The sequence below is a fragment of the Phalacrocorax aristotelis genome, chromosome 10 (assembly GCF_949628215.1).
Source record: "Phalacrocorax aristotelis chromosome 10, bGulAri2.1, whole genome shotgun sequence".
Taxonomy (NCBI): domain Eukaryota; kingdom Metazoa; phylum Chordata; class Aves; order Suliformes; family Phalacrocoracidae; genus Phalacrocorax; species Phalacrocorax aristotelis.
This window is the reverse complement of record NC_134285.1, coordinates 16,188,293-16,211,801: the sequence shown is the minus strand read 5'-3', so window position 1 is coordinate 16,211,801 and position 23,509 is coordinate 16,188,293. Positions and strand designations below refer to the sequence as shown.

The 23,509-nt window shown below is 36.8% G+C and overlaps 1 protein-coding gene across 1 annotated transcript in view; it reads left to right on the top strand.

Moving 5' to 3' along the window:
* RBFOX1 (RNA binding fox-1 homolog 1) overlaps positions 1 to 23,509 on the top strand; it is a 1,436,581-nt gene that overhangs the window by 216,836 nt on the left and 1,196,236 nt on the right. The gene's annotated exons all lie outside the window — the stretch shown is intronic.

Genomic DNA, 23,509 nt, shown 5'->3' with positions numbered 1-23,509 from the left:
CAAATTATCACCCATTAGATTATTATTTTGTGGTGGTGTTGGCCTTTTCTTACTCCTCTCCCTACAATTGTATGCATACTACATGGAAATTTAAACAAATGTTTGGCAGATAGTGAAATTCCTAATTAGGTCTCCAAGTGTTTGTGTCTTCTTCCTGAGGGTGCTTCACTAACTTTTTGTGCATGTAGTTGACACGGATCACGAGCCAGTGAAAAAAATGTGGTTGCTTTCGTTTTATTTTTAACTCTTTTCTTTAGAATGTTTTATTCAGTCAGTTTGGGGATAGAATAAAGCTGTAGTTTGCTTTTAATCCAAGGGAACTTGTCAATTCTCAAAATCATTTCTTCTGACTTTATTTATGGTCAGGACAGGTGGCTATTGCTTCCACCTTACAAGATCTGTTTGGACTGTCTGTCTGCACCCACAAAGTAGTTGAAATCGAAGGATTCAAATTTTTTTCTGTGAAGATAGTGTTGATATCCTACTCAGTTCTAGTTAGCATATAGGCGATTTTATGCATATATCTGTGTGTCTGTGGTGAACTCAGTCTTTTGGCTTCCTTTTTACTTCCAAAATTAAAGGTGTGGTCTCAATTCCTTGTCTCCACAATGCAATGCCGTGTGGATTGAACTGCAATTATGTGGGTAACTGGAGGCTTCTTCTTTAGACTGCTTTTTGCTAGAAACAATCAATCCTATGATTATTTTGAGACAGATTTCCAGCAACGGATGAAATCAGTTATATTTGCAATGATAATTTTATTATGTAACTGATGTTTTTATCCAAGTGATATCACTTTGTTCATAACATATATTCCCTGATGTTTTAATGCAGTGCATAGCTTAAGGGGTAGAAGGAATTTTGTGTGTTGCTGGTAGGCTATGACAAAGGAAAAGGGATTATAGTTTTTCAAAGTTTTTGCCTATTTATAAAAGTACTGCTCATATTTAGCAAAGGATTATGGGAGAGTGGAAACAAGTTTACTTAACGTACACATTTAAAATGGTTACTCTTTAACTTTTGCCCTAATTTTATGATTTTGATTATTCTAGGAAACACATTAAATGGTCTTTTAACTCTGAAAGCAGACAACATTCAAAAGAGGTAAATACACATGTATTTACACGCATCGTACTGTGCATATCTATATGCTTTAAGAGCATGCTTAATGGAGTGTAACAGAATCTTTGTAGTCATTAGGAACCACTGTGTGGTTAAAACAATAATAATTCTGAAGACCTATTTACCTGATAGGTTTAATGGTCCTGGTGAAACTATTAGGAACTTGAATTAAAAAGCTTTTAAAAATGGCCAAAGTATTTCTAAAAGACCTAATGGTTCCTAAGGAGCTACATTTATAGTAAGTCTGGCAAGCTGCAGATGCCTTTTAAGAAGCCAACACTATTTGCAGAATGAAACAATATAGAATGAATAATCTGCTTATGATGCTTACAGTCAGCATGGCATTCTGCAACTGTCCAGTAAAATAATTCAGCTAAAATGAAGATGTCTTAAAAAAAAAACAGGCAAATATAGCTCTTGTCATCATATTACTTAGACATTAGTTTCTTTACATTCTCTCCAAACAGAACTCTTATGTGCCCCAGTTAGCAATAAGTACTTCTCTGGCAGGCTGAAGTCCTGCAGAGTTTGGTGTACTAAAAACATGGCTACAGAAGGTGAGACAGGTATAGTTCATGCAGCTACTGTTAAACACTGAGTAAGAAATATTCTGGGATTCTTCATCCGAGAAGGTAGGGAGTCCTGCATTGTTAAATTTTTAGTAATTTTGTAGAATGTTTTATCTTTCCTAATTAGTTTAGGGTAGTTGTAAATTATTTTAGCTGTTAGTAGTAATGGCTTCTTGTCTGTAGCCATTGCTATCTCAAGTTCTGCATCTGTGTGTCACAAAAGATTTTGTTAGTCCATCCTAAATAAGAGGTGAAAGACAGACAAGCCATGGATATGAATAAGTGTAGTCTACAGAACAATAGGAACCGTACTACAGGAGGATTGACTCTCAGCCTGCCTGTCTTATGTCCCAGAGTAGATGTCCAACTGTCAATTTAAGTTCAGTGTCATCTAAACCATCCACTTCTTAATTATCTTACCAGGGTCCTAGTGGATTCCATCTTGCCCAGATGGCACTGTAATAAAGGTATCTTTTCCTAATGCCCCTTTCCTGACATGTTTGTCAGGCCAGCTCATCTGCAATAACGTTTTCAGCAATTTGCCTTTTCTTCCAGCACACAGCCTGAACTACTAAGAGAGGTAATCTGTATTAAGTGCAAGGATGACTGTAACCTTAGAGCCTTGATTCATTTAATGAATCAAGGTCCATTTAGATAAGTGCCTATAAATGCGAATTCTGTCTTTAAGAACATTTTTCTATGCTTATGAATTTTCTTCTTTACTTTAGCTATGTATCTTTTCTCTTACCATATAAATACTTAAATGTAAACTTTCACTGAGGCTGTATACCTACACTTCTTGGAAAATGTGTATTAACTTGCATTTTTCTTTTTTTAATCATCTGTGCATATCATGTAAAAACTGAGCCCTGCTGAGACACCAGCAATACTCCTGGTGTGGCTGGACAGCTGATGCGCTTTAGCAGGTGCTTGTTTTACCAGATTCAATTTCTATTGTTTTCCCAACCTCAATTTTCTACCTGCTGTCAGTTTCCCTTTGTGTTGGCACTATCCAAGACAAGTATTGATACCAAGCACAGCAGAGCCCTGATTTCTGTGTTGAGGCCCCAGTGCATCACTGCTGTATAAAGAATAATTATTTAGTGAGTCCTTTGTAACTTTGCATAGGGCGCAGTGCTGCTACTCAGGTTTGCTGAGACAGCATGCTTCACTACAGTATTTTGTGGCTCAAAGGACACTTGAACCCAGAAGAGAAAATTAATTAAATGTGATAGTAATTAAAATTGTTGCTCTAAATATTGAGTAGGAGAAATTTCTGGTCTTCAGTTCTAACCAAAGAAATATTATTCTTGATTAATAAAGATTCCTAGTGATTAAATAGGTCAAAAGCTTCTTTATGCAATGGAAGAATTTTTTTGTTGCAGCATGGATAACTTAAGGGACTTTTTTTCCTCAAACTATTTGCTGCTAATGAATATAAAATGGAAATGTTTTATATTCACAGCTGTAAATTAATAGCTGTAAGGCACCACTAATTCTAGAAAAGAATGTGTCTATTTTTGTTGTGCTGGAAAGATGGTTCATTAGGAAAACCAATATAATTTAGAAGTATATTTCTTTTTAGCTCCCTGATTTGTCTTTCTGTGTTTGAATTCTCTAGTGACTTTAGTCATCTCTTCAATTTTGCAAAGCTGACCAGGTTTTAAAAGTGGGTGAAGAACTCTGTGTAACTGCTAGCCTGTTGTCTAACATTTAACGGCTCTTCCATGAATAAAACCTCAGGAATGACAGTGTTGATAAATTAAAATCTGTAGGTATAGGTTAGGTGTATGTAGAGTTCAAATAACTGTAGTACAGATACTATGAATGAAACAATGAAGCTAATGCAAGTACAGACTTCTCTGGATCTCATTGTAAAAGAATAATCTTTTCACTATAGCTCATTTGAGTCAAATATTTCTCCTGCTGGGTTGCTATTTCTGAATCCAAGGCAAAAAAGGACAAATAATTTGTTTGCTTTTTGCTGTCTTTAGTGGTTCATTATGTTTAAAGTTATTTCCACAAATAAAAGCACTTTGCACACCTAGGTAAGTTTATTTCCACCTATCTCAGCAGCAGTACTTATTTAAGAGTGGAACTGAGTTGCTAGAGAGGAATGGGCATGAGGAACTTGACACTGGAACATGCGGGAAGATGTATTTTTCCATGTTCTTCACTCAAAGAATTGATGTTTCTACGAGATCCTAGACACATAAACACACCCAGAATCTCGAAGTACAGAGTTGAGAGTAACTAAATGCTTTGACTTTATAATCTGAAAGACTCACCAGATTATAAATTTCACAGCTGCCTCTGGTGTTAGGGGCCAAATGAAAACTCTGTATCTGAAGGGAATTGCGATTGGGAGTTTGGTACTGGAGCCAAAAGCTGCCATCTGTGGCTGTGCTTTCTACACTTGAATAAATTAACCAGCTTCTGAAAATGGAATAAACCTTGTCTTTGGGAATTTTGAAATGAAAACTGCACTTGGGAACACACCTCTAGTTCAGAGGGCTGGCTTGGCTAGATATGCACTTGTTTAAAAATACATAGGTATGGAAATCCTTTAAGGTTTGATCAGCCAATGTTAAAATATCACAAAAGCAAAGATGTCTGTGTATACACGTGCATATCTGTCTATCTGTATATAAATATTCAGGTGCTATGCCATTTCCAAAAATTGTTGACTAATTCAAAATTTTTCACATTTAAATGGTAGCATGGTGTTCTGGCTCAACTTCAATTCCTGTTATGCCATCTCCTGCCTAGACTTATATAAAATAGTGACTCTTTTATTATTGGCTATGAGTTAAGGTTGAGAAAGTGAGTCTGGCTTAGCCTAAGGAAGAGAAAAATGTGAAGACGTACTAGGAGTCTTTAGATGCGTCAAAGGTTGCTGAAGAGATTAAGGTAATGATAGTAATGAAGATCCACAGGGGAAAGAACAAAAGGTAATGGGTATAAATTGTAGCAAAGGAGATCTGGATTTGGCATTAAGACAAGCTTTCTAACTGAGAGCTTACAGTTAAGCACAGGAATAAATGACTTGGAAAGTGGAATTTTCATAACTGAAGGCTTTTTTAAAAGGTTAAATGGATGGCTCTATGGAATGGCTCAAGAGTTGTATATCCTGCTTGTTCAAGTTAATTCACCGTCTTATTTTGCTTTTTCCACTGCTTGTTTCCTTTTTCCTGTATTCTCTTTTCTTTGATCCTGTTTCTCTCCCGTTTTGGATGTACTAGTATTTGGAAACAGTTTTTGGCCAAATGTATTATCAAAGGAAAATAACTTAAAACCATGGTTTTAGATGGGCAGTAAAGCCCCCAGATATTGCCTTGGTTACTTATTTTCACTAAATGTAAAGTCTTGAGCTGGAAATTCAGAAATCTGGTGTGTTTTCTAATTAAAAAAGAAAAACTCTCATTGATTAAACTAGTTGCAGAAATTACTGTTGTCCAGTTGCATTACTGTTAACCATCTTAGAAGCTGTAATTTACAGCTGGATTTTGAAAACATTGGACAACAATTAACTATGAGGAAAAATACTTAGATGGACTCGGAGCCAAAGTAATAGCTTTTGTTGAAGTCTAGCTGTCTAGAATCACAAGGCCACCTCTAACTGTTCTTGAGCACCTCCTTTTCCATCAGAAAATTGCCCTGGGCTTTGCAGTTTGACTCTTGAGACCATCTATTTCACCCCAATGTGTTATTTAAATGAAAGCACGCCCTTGCCATTTCACTGCTCCTTTACAAAAATTCTTGCTATTGCTGCCTCATGGAGCCTGCTGGTCCTGGTGTGTAACAATCATGCTTGCTGCACACAAAAAACTTGTCAACTCCTGCAGCGTGGTGGTTTTCCCACATCCCACCCTGCCAACATCAACTCTAAAGCTGCAATGTTCCATCTTTAGATGTGACCTATGAGAAAATGTGAGGCAATGTCTTGGATTGCAGCTGGCAAACAAAGAATATGCAAAGCATTGTGATTGCTGTACTTGAAAGTGGAGAAACAGTCCTTCAAGGTGCTTGTTACCAGCGCTGATATCAAGAGAAGTATCTTAATAGGGAATATGATTATTTGTGATCTTCAAGAATTTGGTTCTAGTTCAATCTTGGGAATTGTTGTTTCCTATTAAGTAGGTTTAGTAAGATGGCCTCAGGACTTTAATCTTACAAGGACAATGCTGAGGGTATTCAGTACAATGTAAATGAATTACCAGTTTAAAAAATCCCCAACAAAAATCTCCACAACCCCTATCATATCTATTTTAACTTTTAAGCAAAGCAGTGTTTGTAATTCATTATGTGTTGTGGTTTTGCTTAGGAGCTAGATAGGCATCACGTTGCAGCTGTTCTAGGGGAGTGTACAGACATTTTGGTGGGATTTTGATTTTTAGTTGTAAGGTGGGAGTTAGCTATAGAGTTTAATTCCTAGTAAGTTCTTTTATGTAGGCTGTTTTTATATTTACTGTTATGTATTGCATATTCATAGGCTTAAAACCTAAAGGAAAATCTGTTTCTTATTTTACTGTGGAATTTGGAGGCTTTGGCTGTGTGTTGAGTTGTGTTGAACCTGATGCTTAATCTTCCTGTGTCTGCCTGTTGGTTTTTGTTGATATCTTGTTGGCAGATAAGGGATCTAGGAATATTTGAATGTGGTAAATTGTAAGGTATTTTGAATTTGGTGATTCACCTTATGATTTGAAAATATGCAAAATATGAATGATTGTAGGAAATCTTTTGTGATGTCATATAGGTGTGGTTTTTAGTGCATCTGGGAGCATATCCTGCCACATTCCACAATGTGCATTGAGTGCATATTAAAAATTGTTTCACTGCTTGTTTGTTTTATGTCCATAGTAAATGTTTTTTTTTTTTAATGGAACATAAATATTTTTAAGACAATGTGTAAATTAGTTAACCTCTTCCCAAACTATAAAGCTGAAGATATTATTTTTTTTTAGTTGTGGAAGAAGTTAAATGGCTTCACTTCATTGGAATGCATCTATAAAGTGTAGTTATTCATACCATCTCCTCCTTGCTATATCCCTTTAATATTGTCCATTCAGTAGATCAAGTATTTCAAAATATATATGTAAATGCTAACATGGATGTGTTTTGCTTGTTCTGAAAATGTTTTCACAAGGTCAGGTCTAACCACCAAGCCAAACTGTAGCCTTGTCTTACAGAGAGGGGATATTTGTGGCCTGAAGAAAGATTGAGGGCAGAGAAAGTGTTAGAGAAGTGTGGGAATAGAGGCATGTATGATTTTTCTCTATGGTCTGATTGAATAATTCTGAAACCTGACGGATTTGCTCATTTCTGTAATCACCCTATAGACTGGTTAGTACCTACTGACACTTATTTCTAGATTGCTAGTAGTGCAAACTGTATCCCCCAGTTAATTAAGGTCAAACTGGATTCTGATTCTCAGTTGTAAGGCAGGAGTTAGACATCTTACCTACAGAGCTTAATGTACACAATAAGAGAACATACACCATCTTTATGTTTTGCAGTGATAAAACTGAGTGCTTTATTAATGATCATTGAAAAGATTAAAATTTGTCAGCAGTTTTTGCTGGAAAGAAGGCAAGAAAGTGCAGTACACTTATTCACAAATACCTTCTCAAATCCTTAATTTGCTTTTTCCTTCAACAACATTAGACATCTGAATGTCTAATGCAAGATCTGAACTACTTGCAAATAACCTTTTTCAAAAAAGGACACATTTGTGTTTGAACCTGAGATCAAATCGGATAAAGTAATATTTATAATGATAGTGGATATTTACACAATACTGTAATTTATAGAGTAAATAGTATTAATATGTATAGACTTGAGACTGGAGATTTTTGTGTACCTGATGAAGTTTAAATATATATATTAACAATACATAGATTCAATGTTAGTAGACCTTTCAAAGGCAACGTTTCCCCTTCCAGAAACAAAAAAACAACCCTAACAAACCAAACCAACGCAAACCCAAGCACTTAGTCAAGGCAGTTGATTCATGTTAAGTGCCATTAGGGATTCATTGGTAAAATGAAAGCCTGAGAATAACTTATTGATATTGGCAATTGTTTTCATTTTGTTGCTAAAGTGAATGGATGCATGTATGTAAACATGAGCTGGACATAGAATAGATAGAAATATTTCCCTGTTCCTTGTGTACTTGATACTTGATTGCTTGATAAATAAAACTGCTAGCTCAAGTAAAAATATCTATTGATTTTACTGCTCAAAAAGCATACATACTAAACAAAGTGTTCAGCCCAGGCAGTTTCTAACCTTTATTGTTCTGTTGGTATTACAATTTGAAAAACTTCCTCTGGCTAGTAGAATTGATGTAATAAGTTCCCATGTATCAAAATAAATTTCCAAAATGGCTGAAGATAAGTAGAGCAGTTAGAAGAATCATAAATTTTGGGAGGCAAGTGAGATATGCTGACAAAGTTTCCTACACAGTACCATAGTATTAAGAAAAAAAACCCACACAAAGAGCAAAATGACAAAAAAAAACCACCACAAAACTGAAAAGTCTTTGTTTCCCTTTTTTGATAGTCTATGGAAGACTGAGAGTTGAATTATTAAGGAATTGACCAAATTTTTTATTTATTAACTTGAGATTTTTGTCATTTGACATCAGCAAGGAAGGAAATTTAGATAAGTTAGGTGACTTTAGTACAGCTAAGCACTACTAATGAGTGGATGGAATGAAAATGTAAAGCTAAGCCTGCAGATGCAATGACTTGAAAAGTACAGTCTTCCCTCAGAGGGTTATATCCCACATGATATTTTCCTACTCAGTTCTCACATGGAAATAATCATGTAGCATAGAAGGATAACATCTACCTCAACTTTATGGTTTCACTGAGGCATTTGCTGCATTGTTAGGGCCATCACACATTAGTTATGAGACCCTATGTGGGAAGAATCAGTGTTATGTACCTTGACTGCTCTGTACCACCAACACTGAAAGTAAGAAACAGTACATCAGCCTATTGAAAAGAAACCATTGATACTTTGATATTCTGCCACAGGAAAGGAAAGTATCTACCTCTCTAAATTTTCCCTTCAACCAGGAAGGTGTGAACTAGTTTTGGAGGGAAAAGGGTGAGGAAAATAAACATATTGGACAGACTCTTTCCTTGATACCATTATTATTATTATTATTATTCCTTTCTTGTGGGAATATTGACAGCCCTTTCCATATTTCCACATGCCTATAAACATGTGATACAAGTAACAAGAACAAACTAGTGCATGCCCACAGTGGAAGGATGTGGATTATGACAGATGATGTTTTGACCCTTTGTGCCATTTGTTATTGCAGACTATTTCTGTAGGGGTGATGATGGAACAGAGTGGTTTTTTGTTTGTTTGTGGGGGTTTTTTTTGTTTGTTTCATTGTTTTTTTTTAAATAATCTGGGCAACATTAGAGGTGGCTTTGAAGATTATTTACTGCAAACTCCTGCACAGAAGCAAAAATCCTTTGCTTCCAGAGTCAATGTGTGGAATTAGGGAGAGCCTGTGGGAAATGACTGAATCTGAACAGTTTTATAATGTGACCATAAATTATGATTTTAAATACATTGATCTGAGGAGTCTGAATTCACATTAGAAAACCTTCAACATATGTTAGTTAAATACAGCAATTCCATCTTGTTTAGACATAATAGACACACTCTGCTGAGTCACTCCCTATTGCTTAATGCAGAACATGCTTTGCTTTTGCCTAAAGAGTGTTATTAAAGAGGCTGCTGAGTACAGAGAGCTTTAACAAAGAGATCTCAAAGTAAACACTGACATTTGTTACTGCCTCTGTTCAGCACTGCTGAAAGTCCCCGGGAACTTGGGAAATTGAGCTGTCAGATCTATGAAGATAAAATGAAACTTTGTTCTATGGCTTCAGTCCCTTAGGAAAGTTTTTCAGGTCATTTAGCATTATTATTGTGAGGAGGGCTTATTATTATTTTCCTAAAAATTATTCCTTCTTGTTGATAAATATAGAGTGACAACTTGGCATTACTATTAGCCCATTTCTGTCTGGTTAAGGCAATGCCCTAAAAACTGACAAGGCATTTTGCAGTCAACATGCCTTGTCTATCAGCAGGACAGGATGACTGATGTGTGTCAGATGTAACCACTGTATCAATTGACTTGTAAATTCTAGTTAAGCACATTTGCAGTATCACTTGGCAAGTAAGCACAAAATGATCTGGGAAGAAGATTCCCTTCTCACTATTTCTGAGCATAAACATAGCTGCTCTTTAAAAAAGGTCAGGATCCTGGGTGAAAATGAAATGACAATGAAGCTAACATCTGACCCTTTTGAAATGATTGAGCTGGCCTTATTTGAGATTTTGGTAGTCTAATTTGAGAGAGGGAAAACCTCAGCATTTATAGATGTGTAATTAACACTTTCTTTGGACTGCTGCTCGTGAGAGTTTTTATAAAATGTGTATGTTATAATGTTATATGGCCAAGCAATTTCAGAGATATACCATTGAAACACAACAATAACCCTTCATCCTAAAAAAATTAGTTTTAAAGTAAAAAAAAAAACCACCACCAAACAAACAACAACAAAAACCCAAACAAACACAAAACCAAAAACAACCCACATCCTAGTTTTCATAGTGACTTTAAATTCCATGATTAAAGGCCTGGGAAAGGGTCTAGGGACTTAAAGTAGGAGTGGAGCAATTCTGACCAATGTTTTGGTCTCAGTATTATATACTGTTTTGAACCTGGGAGAATAGAGAGCAGTCATTACCGGTGTACTACTATTTCAGTAGTAGCCTTCGTGGTCTGTTGGGGACTCAGTTAAGCAGGTTTTAGCTGTTCCTCATTCCCTCTACCAACCACGCAGGCAGATCAGTGTATAATAAAAGATGAGGATTGGTGTCTGATTTCACAGCTCAACCTTCTCTCCAGTAAAAGTATAGCAGAGAATATACAGCTAGCCTCTTCACAGCCCTAGGTTATTAAACTGTGTAGCTATGCTGGTAAAAACACGTAATCTAGACTTAGCATTAAATTAATGCTTACACCTTCAGGCAACTGTACTGTGAACACTGGATGTAGGCCAGTGTCAGGGCTTATCAGTACTTCTTGATGAATATAAAGGGGTATTATGGCTTCTACTGTCAAGTCCCGCAATCTGCATGCAGCATTCTTTTCCTTTAAGAGAACACTCTTTCTTCCATTGCTTTTTCTGCTCAAATGGCTGAGGAGTGAAAGGCCAAAACATGAAACATGCTAAAATCTGAAGTTTCTCTGCAGAGAGCTGGACATACAGCAAGAGAAAGCTAACCTTTATTACAGAAATAGGTTAGTTACAAGCTGACTGTTGTTAATAAATTAATGGAAGCTTCATTATACATGATAAAAATTGTTTTCTTCAGGACATCCGTTTTTTTGGCTATACGTACAATTTAATTAGTATACTTTCCTCACAGGTACAGTTAGTGCTTCTGCCAAACTGTGAGCTCTAATATTGCTAGGATTTAATTTAACTAGATGTTGTTTGATTTATAATCCAGTAACTCTAATTTAAGAATCAGTAAGCCTCTGATAACAGAACAGGTCCCAGATGGAGTAGCTTCCCAAGTAAATTCAGTTTAGTAAGTAACCAGGGAGCTGGTTCTGCATTTGAAGCAGATCAAAACACCAGGAGTCAGTACTGGATGCTTAAATATACCTCCTGTTGGTGGAGTGACATTTGGACAAGCAATACAAAGTATAAAATGTAGTTCATCTGGAACTGCAGCTGTGTTTGAATTTTAACTATTTCCTGTGGGCCTGCAGAAGTGGAGGTATCAGCAACTGGAAGTTGCAGTGCTGTACTGTCAGACAGTGAATTTCAACCCTAAACAAAGGTCTGTTCCCTGCTGCAAAAGCGACATTCTGAAGTAAATGTAAGAGCAGATTCTGCAGCTCAGCTTGTGCACTGTCATAATGTGTGCATGGACACTCTGATGGGAATGCTCAGTTCGTGCTTCTCTGACTGTGTAAATTGTGGGTCAACGTTTCCTTCCATGTTAAGTGTGTTAGCAGTACTGCATTGACATTATATTCAGTGTGGTTTATTAAAGCCGAGCAAACGTTGAAATTTATATCTTGGTATCATTTCATTTGCAAATCCACCTATGGTAAAATGTGGATTTACCTATGGCAAAAGCAATCTTTTCTCCCCCACTCCCGCCACCCCCCAAAAAAAAGGTAGGCAGTCTTGTAATCTCAGAGAAACATATCATGATGGACACAAACTCTAAAAGTTTGTCTTGTAGCAGTGGATCTTCCTAATAGACAAAAGTTAACGTTACTCTTAAGTCAGGACTAGTTTGTATCTGGACCCTAGGATGTCTACTGTGCACTGCAACATAGGGAATATGGAAGAGTTGTCTGCTCCAACAATTTAAGTGCTGGGAGCCCCAGGAAAAGCCTGTGTAACTTGTGTCACGGCATGTGAGATGGAACCTGTTATACAGCTAGTAGGTGATTTTTTTCCTTTGAGTAACAGGAACACAGGAACCCTTATAATCAAACAGACCAGTGAGCAGTATGGGTTTGTAGTGTCTGCTGCTGGATTCTTTGTAGCAAGGTGTGTTAAATCTCCTACTGGAAAGCTGCATAGTGTCTTACAAGGACAAGAAAGTCTTAAAGAAAGACTAGAGAACAAAAGCAAGAATATTAATATCTCACTGTGGGAGTCCTTGCTGTGTCTGGATCTTGAAGACTGGGTTCAGTTTCATTCCTTCTATTTAAAAAAAAAAAAAAACCAAAGCAAAAGTAAAGAAACAAAACAAAAAAACCCACAACCACCCCACCCAAAACCAACAAACAAACAAAACCAAACCATCCAAACAAAAAAATCCACCAAACCAAACAAAAATTGGAGCAAGACAAAAAGGGCAGCTGATAATAAATGTACAGAAAATGATGGAACTGATTATAACAACCCAGCAAACAAACCCTCTGTTCAAATGGGCTTAGTTAGGATTCCTGTATCATAAATAGAAGATTGAAAGCTATAAAGCGCTGTCATTGCTCTGCCACCAAGGAGAAAGAACTTTAGTTGAATCAAGTTTTTAAAACAAAGATATCTTTTAGTAGAAGAGCTTTTTTTTTTCTTCTCCTACGTCTTTTGTACCTTTTTTGCATCATCTTCTCAGTACCCAGTTTTATGTGTGTAAGATCTTGCTCATTGTATCACTGAATCCTGATTAAATAGTACTTCACTGAGCTGTAGGCAGCCACTGGACAGGACATTTCAGATTTGCCATGTGCCTGTCGGAGGCAGGTGGGTACCAGCTCCTCTACACATTTGCATGAGCCCCTTCTCTTATGGGATACTCACACATGGAACAGAGCAGCCACTGGCAAATCATTAATCAAATTGTAATAAAACTGTGTGGGCAATAGATGGGTTATAGATAGCTAACACCAGGGTGTGGAGGAGACAATAGAGTCTTGACAAAGTTCACTTATGCTAAAAGAGAGAGAGGACTTTGAGTGATCAAACTATAACTTTGACTCAAAAAAACCCAAAAAAACATGTTTGGTTATAGGTAAGTATCAATGCTGAGTCCATCACTAAGGTGATGGTGAAATTGATGAAAACTCTCAAACACAATTTTCAATAAAGAGTTAGAAAATTGCTAAGTCACTTTTATAAATCAGGTGGAATTATTTTAAATGTTTCTTGACTTTGAGCGTTTCTTCTATCCTGTAAGATTTCTTCAGAAATTTTTTAATCCTCCTAAAATCTTATTCTTAGGGAAACTCTGTCCGTCTTGAAAGTATTAAAGATAATCTTTCCCTGGAATTTGATGTCTGTTTTAGAAGTGAATTCTCACCTGTCACATACAATTTTGAGTTGGCTAACAGCCATCTGCTTTGACTGCACATCTTCATGACTTGAAACTAAAACAGCCACAAATCCTTTTGATGCGCAGCTTTACTCGGGGAGCAACAAGAGATGAAAGTTTTATCATGAATAAATGAAAGCATTTTAGTTACTTTAAGCAACAAATTTCAGCTTGTGGAGAAGTTGAATTTCAGTGGCTTATTTAGGACCTGATTCACCATTATGTCTTCAAAGGGGCAAAGGTGTCTGTGTTTGGAAGCCTTGTTAATATTAATAGGGATACCTGCACAGGGCTTGGTTGTGAGCTGGCTTGGGCTGTCACATGGGCAAGTGATGGTCTCTTTGGTCCACATTGTTCCCATGTTTTCTCCTCTTTCTGAGGACTGCTACTGCTTTTCTGTGTGTCTTCAAGGAAAGGCATGTGCCTTATTTCTCTGTTTTTGGAGGTTGTTTGGATGCATCCATGTCTCTTTCAAGAGAGTACATCTACCCTCTCTGCTTAGAAGTTTTTGTGGATACTGAACTACGCTGTAGTAAAAGAGTAATCACTGCAAAAGAGCTCCTTCTATTGTAGCCCAAGAAGGCCTGAATACAGGCTTTCTTCCATTACTTAAAGTGGACACATTCAGTTCGTAAAGGACAGACTGAGTTCCATAAGTGGAAACGGTTATCTATTCTTATGTGCCCTGATCTGTGCTAAGTATGCTCTCAGGAACACACCAAATAAAGCTCTGTGCTAGAGAAAAAATGCCAGGTCTTGCTTGAACGTTTCTCTATTTGGCTGAAAGGAGGCCAAGCTACCATCCCTTATGCACGTACCCTTTCATTTCCTGTATTGATAATGGTACATGCTCTGCTTACACCTTCGCTTTGAGGCGTTAATCCTTAACAGTGGCAATTAAATACTAGAGACTCCTAACAAATAGAAAATATCTCTGTCAGTCTGAAATATCTGCGTATATGTCATGGTGTTGCTGTTTGTCAAGGGCTGGTGCCTGTGAAAAGAGTACATCTGAGTAAGAGGCAATCAATTCATTCAAAAAAAATTCTGAACTGTTTCACTGATAAAAAGTCTGGAAAAATACAGAATTTAAGCAGAATTATGATGCTTCTGTATTAGGCTTGTGTCTGTAGGCTGTCCTATTGTCATTTTTCCCCTTGAGCTTGAGTCAATGGAAGGATTCAAATGGACAGAATTCAAACTGTTTCTCTAGGTTACAAATTTCAATACAACTGATTTCTCTGGGCTAGCTAGGGTTTCACTTCTACACTACCATTTTTGAGGAGAAATCTTTTGGAAGTGGGCATAGGTACAGCACAAACATTCTCATTCTGTTTCTAATGCAGCCACATGTTTTTCTTCTGTGTTGAATTATATTAAAGCACCACAGAGATGCTGAAAATGCTTGTAGAACTCATGTGACTGCTCTTTCTATAATGTGTTGTGGAAACAGGCTTCACCCAATGGCAGAGAGGAGGGAGTTAGTTGTGGGGAAGTGATAGAAGAATTTTGTCTCAAACTCTATTCTTTGTGCATCCAATTCTCTGCATGTTACAATACTTGCTCAGAGCATCTGCTTCTTATTGCCTTCTTTTTCTGTTGTTACTACATTTTTACTGCTGGTTCTCTTAAACTGATGTGCACTGTAGCATGTTAGCACTATCTACATAACTTCACAGCTTGTATACTTTCATAAACTTACTGTGCAAAGTATTTCTTGCAAGATGTATAGATTTTTTCTTAAATATACAAATTATAAATTGCCCTCAGGACTCAAGCTATTTATTCTTAAATTGAATAATATTTTTTTGTAATCCAGTTCCAACTGACAGAGCATTCGTCATATTATACTGACAGAAGTAAACACAGAGCTATAAGTGCTATCTTGTCAGAGAATTATATGAGCTTGTAATAGCTCATATATTCATGCAACTGAATTTTCATTTTACTTTTATTTATTGGAGAGCTATCCTAGGATTTTGAATTAATTCCTTGCTTTTGTTTGCACTGATATATATTTCTTCAATAAAAAGAAGAAATCTCCTGCTATTTCAGGCCTCATCAACCTTCCTGAAAAATAACATTAATAATAGTAGTATAACAAAAATTGAAATACATAACTGTAGTTTGCTTTCAGTCCTACAAGAAATCTCTGCTAAAACAGCAAGTGCTCAGAGTGGGTTGTGGTTTGTAATTGTAGCTGTTCATTGAAACTGTGTTCAGAGAACAGTTATTATAGTTACAACATATTAAGAAATAACAGGTGGTGCCTTCATTGAAATTTGTTCTGAATAAAGCAAACTTAGGGGCAACTACCCAAGCCAGGGGCAGGGCACAGCATACTGCTCTCATAGGGGTGTGAATGTTACATATCAAATATGATGGCACAAAGTGAACATATTAATATTTAGCATATGTATCTTCATCAGTCCCTGTCATTTAAGTCATGGATGTAGAATCCGTGGCATAATATTGCTATTAGCAGGAAGGAAGAATGAAAATGCTTTTGAAAACTAGATGATGCTTATGGGGCTGGGAAGTAGTCAACTGCGTTTCCTAAGGCCATTTAAAGCGGAGAGGGGTGTCCAGCCATCTTTTAGCCTGTACAAACTTCTAATTTTCAACAACACTGAAATATTTATTTTCTGAGTCAGGACTCTGTCATGTCAGAGTAACAGCAGTCCATACAAAGGAGACTTTATAATGTTGGCCCAACACTCATATTTTAGTATTTCTGCCTAGGTGTATATAGGCAGAAATACTAAATATATTTAGGTCTGTATGTAATATATCAAACACAGGAGAAAGTATGTTCTGGTCTTTTTTTTTTTTTTTTTTTTAAAAAAAAGACTATTATTAGATACCAGTTAATCTTATAATAAGTATAAGAGATACCTATTTAATTCTAAATGAGTAAACTCATGTAATTGTTCCTAGTAACACAATAAAGATGCCCATCCTAGAAACTTGCATATAACTTAATTTGTCTCAGCGGTTTGGGGTAGGAGAATGAAAGATAGTTAAATTGCATTGCTATTAGCATAACAGTAACGCTGTAATGTTAACAGATCTTGATGTCAGTTAAATATTAAATTAGGATTGTGCATAGCTCCATTCTAACTGAGGCTATAGAATGACATTAAAAGTATCTTGTACAAATAGTGTTTTCTGTTTCTGCGATAAGGCAATTACACCATTCTGGTGAAATAAATCTGAAAACAACTGCTGATCAAAAATGATGTCTTATAGGAAATCTTTGCCTGGTCGGGAGGGGGAAAAAAACCAGGATATATTCCTATATTTGAAGTTTTGTCTTTAAATTCAGTTAAAGAAAGTGTTGGAAAGTTAATGAATTTAATATTTCCTGATGGTATATTTCAATGATGGAGTGCGATGGGAGTATGTTTTTGTGAGACTTCTAGCACAACACTTTTTGTTTCACTTGGTGCAATCCAGGAATCATTGGAGTCATTATATGAAGCTGTTTTGAGTAGAATTACAGCCCAGCTGGGTTTCTCTGAGCTTCCAATAAAGACAGAAACTTTTTATTTCTTATCTGAACTCAGCTGAAATTTTGTACTTTGAGGTCTACCAGTACCCGAGGGCAGTACTGATTTTCCAAGACACGTGGGGATGTTTACTGGCTATTACAGTGCAAGGATGAAGTCTTTAAACTGTGAGGTCTCTGAGATGATTATCATTACTCTACAGATTCTGTTCCTGATAGTCTTTTAGCACTCCTAGGTATATGTCCCTAGGAGACTTGTAGTTTACTGGAAGCTTCTGCCTCTGTAGACCTGAAGTAATTCTACTCAGGAGATAAATAGGCAATGTCAGACATCCTCATCTTAGCACTTTTCTTTGTGATTACATTTTGGAAGTATTTATTTAACTCTCGAGTTTTGTCTTTTCTTCAACTTGATTTCACAGCAGAACCTGCAATAATATACCCACTTTACTGACTGTTTGAGGGTTAGGAAATATTTAACAATTCAGTTGAGCAAATGTAGTTAGGAATAATCTAAGTTTCTTATTGTGTTGCTTATGTTCTCCATCTTCAGGAAACATCTCCCTGTATTATTTCCGGGGCTTCATTGTTCAGCATTTTGAAGCTTGTGCTTGGCACAGTGAAAAAGTTCTCATTTTTTATATTACTCTTTCCTACTGTGTAGCTCTGAATTTAGTGCAACATCTGTTTCTTTTAACCTCAACAAATACATCATTTTTTAAAAAAGTTACTTTTCATTAAGTTTCTAATCTTTTGGGCTCTTGATTAGCCATTCCAGACTTCTATTTATTTTTCTACTGTGGAATCTCTTGCTATTAGACACATTCGACTGCAAAAATAAAGATTTGTATAATTTTACAGGATGTAAAATTAAAATGATTGTCACTTCTAGTAAATCTCATATTTGTTTCTTGACTCATTGAATCTGTAAGTATATTGGCAGCTCCTGACACACAACCGTTGTCTTTGGTTTGTGATAGTAAGAGTTCAGAGTGGTTTACATTTTAATTATGATTCAGGACCATGGACTTCAACAATGACAAATTTTCTAATATCTAGTGAAGAAAAATTTTCTAATATCCAATAAATGACAGGTTGTTCTGTGAATTTATATTTTCAAATCTACTTCTAAGTAACCTTTAATTTGATTCACGGAGTGACGGCTGTTGGAAAAGGGAAGAATTCCTTATTTTCTTTATGAAATTTTTCACTAGTATAATATCCCAGGGAAATGATTACACTTTATAAATATATTCAAATATTAGTGTTGGTTAAATGCTATTTTGATTCTTTTAAGTGAAATTTGTTCTCCCAGATATCTTAAATGTAAGGCTGAATACATATAACTATATAAATATAAAATTGATCCACATTCCATTGCTAATTATGGATTTTGAAATAGGCATAGTATTGTCTGACTTTTAACTTAGTCCTTGCTCTAAATAATACAGTTGTGAGGTTTTTTCCTCTGTGTACAATAGGAATGTATTTCTGCTGTGTAGAATAGGAAGTGAAAACTCCTTCAGTAATTGCCAGATTTACCCATGCAATAAAATGTGGAAAGGCCTTGGACACAACTTACGACTGCCAACCAGGTGCCAGAGGGAGAATTCTGCTATTGCAGGACTCTGCATAGGAACATCAGTCTCTGTATGCCTGGCAAATCCTTTGGGAGCCTCCTTATTCTAAAGAAGAACAGTAATATATGTGTCTGTTATGGAAGCCAAAATATCTTCACGGTTTAAATGGCTCTTGGTGTTAAACCATCTTCTTCTATAAACTGATTTCCATTTGTGGTATGCTCAGCTTTGCAATCCTTGTTTTCAGCCCTTTCCAAAAGCCTTCAAGACTTTGTTTTATTTTCATTAGAGAAGTCTTAGAAGAATATGGGATACCCTTTCCAGAATATAGGAATATTTGCTTCATTCAGGAGCTTCCGCTGCTTGGACATTGATTGTCTAGATTGTCTTCTGCTGGAGGACATAGGGGAGGAAATAGGAAGGCTGTAACAAAAAATTCCCTTCATCTATTTAGATATGACAGGCTTGGCATGTTCCTCAACTTCTAACCTTCCCTGAACTCCAGTTTTGTCCCACATAACTTCTTTTTGATTATCTGCCAGCTCAGAATTACTCTGTCAGGGGCTTGTATTTACAAAGGCACAGCGCTGCTGTGAATTGTACGTGGGAAAGGAAAACAGTTGTATTAGCCTTACGGGAAAGAACTACCACACTGGGGAGTCTGCCCAGTCCTGTGCTTTTGTAGCTTCTCTGTTATATTCCAGACAGGTAACAGAGTTCAGGGTGAACTTTTCAGAAAGCAGCGCATTAACATACAGGATGTATAGAGTCATCAAATGCGGTCTTCTTTTACCCTGAAAACCTATTAAGAATAGTTAGATGAAAATACGACTGTTTTTACTTAGATGAAAAATAGTCTTATCTTTGACACCACCCTCAACCCCCAAAATGGATCTCCACTGAAACGTTTTCCCTCTGTGCAAGCAGGAGAGAAATTTTCAAGTCACATCACTTTCTTGAATTCATGGTTCGAGGAGGAAAGACCACCATTACCCTATTTCCCTTCCATTCCTTTCTGCTTCCCGCTAGAAGGAGAAAAGTTTTCTCGTGTCTGCTGCTACTCTTTTTTTTCTCCTCTATGATGTTCTTGCTTTGAGGCCCATCCATTGTGGATCAGAATACTTTCCTCATGGACCTGAGAATCCCTCGATATCCCCAAAGCCTTGTGACATACAAGCGTCTTGCATAATCAGACATTATACACACAAGAGTTTCCTTAGCTTTAGTTTTCTGTGATAAAGCCTCATACTAATGCTGAAAATGTATGGTGACAAGGAGCCTGTTTTGAATCTTTTTTTAAGCCTCAGATGGTACACTGAAAATAGGCTGCACTGTACTATGCGTTACCTGAATTTATGTGAAACATCATATTGATGCCTTTGTAGACAGCAACTTAGTGTTTCAGAGGAGTCTGTGTGTTACAAAAAGGGCAGCAGGTGTTATTTAGACTAAATTGACCTTGAAATTGATTTCTTTATTTTATGACTTACTGAGGGGAGATTAATACTTTTTTTTTTTTCAGCCTGAAACAATTTACATGGTAATAGAAGGCATAGTCAGTCAAATAAATTGCTGGAAGTAGTAGTGTTCCAAGAAAGAAAATATGGATCTTACTTGCATTGATTCTTCCTATCCCCAGGGAGTAGCTAACACTTTTAGCACTGGGGAAAGGCTGCCAAACTTTATTTTTCCCATTAAAGGCAGAAGAATGGATAGTAATATCTGTAAGCTGACATTTACTCCAAACTTTCAGTTGAGGGGAGGGGTCAAGGGTTTGCCCCATATAAAATTTAGGAAGTGTTTTAATGCTATTTCATTATTTCTGTAAGGGCAGATGGATAGAAGAGAAGATCATAAGGAATTTCTAGAAAGCCTGATGTGGAGACAGCACAGCTGCCCTTTGTAACAGGGGTAGACCTTGATAATAGCCTGTAAATGGTTGTTGCAATTCCACCTCTGAGCGCCAAGAAGAAGTCTCAAGATACAAAAGTTCATGGAAACAAGAGACCTAAAAACTTACCTGGAGGAGGCACTGATTGGAATATTAATAAAGTTTCATAGGAGGGAGAAAATTTTTTGTTATTGTGCTGCCACAAATGCTGCATTGCTAAAGTAACGTTATTTCTGTTTCCTGTAGGCTCCAAGGCAAGTGTACAGTTAAATGACTTGTCAGTAGCGTAATATTTTACATAACATGAACATATATTATTATGGCATATTACCTGAAAAGAAGTGTGAATGCAGTTCCACAAAAACAAGTTTTTGTTTGTTTTAAATACAGAAGTACTCTATAGGAAAATGTCTTACATGTGAAAATCATTATGGTCATCCTGGGGCTGGGAGTAGAGAATTTATCTCTTGTCTATCAGAAAGCTGCACCTGAATGCTATTATTGCAGCTGTAGTGAATGAATGATTATTTCAATCTTTGTAATACAAGAGGAGACTGGTGTTTGGCAGATACCAGTCTGTCCAGGCCAGGCTTAGGGCACTACAGGGGAAAGGACTCAGGCGCTTGCTAACAGGCTTAGATTAGTTTGGACTACTGTCAGGATTCTCTGTCTTCCTAAAAATAACCTTTGCCTGAGGAATTTTGCTAATATTGCTTTTATTTTCTCAATGTGCCTGGATGTGTATGGCTGAATGTGCCCTGGATTATGACAGGTGGCAAGCATGTTATTAATATGGAGCACATCACAAGCTTTCCAAGTAGGTGTCCCATACGGAACAGTGGTCCAAAGCTGTTTATTAATTTGTTACTGGTTCACAGAGCTGTGTAGTGTTTGGAAATAAGCTGGGGGGGGGTGGTGTGTGGAGGGGAAAGTATATTTGCAAAATACCTGTTTAAAATTGCATATTTATTTGGAACTCAGGGTATTGACTTCTGGAAGGGAGTTGTGTAGAATAAAATCTGCTATCTCTTTGTATGTCTGCCAGCCTGCCTTGCCTAGAGAGTTTCCCAGGAGCAACACCCCTGCAAAATGGTTAGCTTGTGGGGTCTGAATCCTTACAGTGCCCTTCAAGCACTGGGAAACTATGATCTAAGATCAGCCCTGCAACCTACTAAATGATAGCTCTATAAGAAGAAAGGGAATGCTAATTAGAAGACAGAGTGGAAGGTAATGGGCATAGAATACAAATAGTTGAATGTACATTCTACTGTATCTCTATATACATTCTGATTCTATGATGTGCACAATAAAGCTGAAATAGTAAAATGGGTATGGGGTGGCTGAACCGTGGCTGCTGTCAATAAGATAGAGTAGCTAAGGTAAAGATGAAAGCAGAAGAGTGAAATAAGTAAAAATTTTTTTAAAACCCAAACATACAAATAAACAAAACCAAACCAAACAAACAAAAGCAAAAAAACCCAACAAAACAAAACAAACAAACAAACAAAAAAACCCCCACCAAAAAACAGAAAAACAACCAACCCTACATACCACCAAACCCAAAAACCTGAAAAGGTAGAAAATGCACAACTTATCAGTGATAGAGCAGTGAGTAAAGTTGTAGAAGTGCAACGAAATTATGCAGAGACTAGATAACAGAACAGATGGTTAGGTTGGCGTTTTTGTTTGACATCAGTCTCGAAGCTTGCAGTTTCTCACAGCGGACAGAAGTGACTGCTTTCCTTCGTGGGAAACGGATGCAACTGGACTGTAGGAATTTGTCTGTTGGCTGATTTTGATGGTAGTTTGGCATCTGTATGTCTTATAAAGTCTGTTTCTTGGCATTTCCTATGAAGTCAATGTGTACGATGGCTAGGTTGAACAGAGAACTGATATTCCTACTTCTGCTTTTCAGGAACTAATACTATAAGTGGACGCTCACTGCATAAGAATGTCCTTTTATAGCTTGACTTGTAACACATATAGAGCAAAAGTAAAAAGAAATAGTTTTTCATACTATTAGAGACATTAATTTTTGTACCCCATAGATTTTCATGTGACAATGGTAATTGTAATATGTTTCCAGCTGCTGTGTTTCAGCAATAGCTGTCTTTTGAGGCAGTTTATAGACATTGAGCTTCTTATTAAGTGAGAAATAGGTATAGTCCTCCATATATTAATGGGAAAACCGGGATGCAGAGGAGTGAAATGCTGAAAGGTCGTACACTGAAGTACCAGAGAATTACTATTAACTCCCTGAAATATGTTCTACCTACTGGATCACAGTGCATCTCCTATAAATAAAGTATCTAGAACCTGAATATCTGGAGGCATACTTGAAAATAATAATAATAATTTAAAGCAGTTCTTAACAGTTACTCTCTGCTGTCTTTGCCAGACACGCATCAATTTCAGCTTATCAGTCTTTCATTCCCAAACATTAAGAGGAACTGCCTAGCTTCACTTTGACAGGCAAATCTGATCTTATTAACAGAAAAGGCAAGACAACAGGAGGCCAGCCCTGGGAAACCTTTTCAAAATATAAATATGAATGTACTGGCTGTATTCATTAGGGAAGAGACAAGGATTTAACATGCCAGCTATTTTAACATATCCTTCTAAAAATAGTTTTGTTTAAATTACAGACTTGAGTCTTGCAATGCCTCTCTATTTAGATAGTGTGGCACTTCTACCACCTGTTTAAAAACCTCTCCGAGTCTTTGTTTCTCTATTGTGTTAACAACAGTGTAGTCAGCTTATTCTCACGCTATATATACTACAGTAATATTCCTTCTTTGTTCTGCATTCTGGTCTCTCTAGCTGTAACTGCAAAGCCTTCAGATGTGTCCAAGCCCCAAGCCTTGTGTCCACACTTGTGGAATGCCAGTTTGAATGTAGGAGAAGCTTCAGGAGAGAGAGAAAACTAGGTCTTTGACATTGCTTCAGGGTGGACCCAAATGTAGAC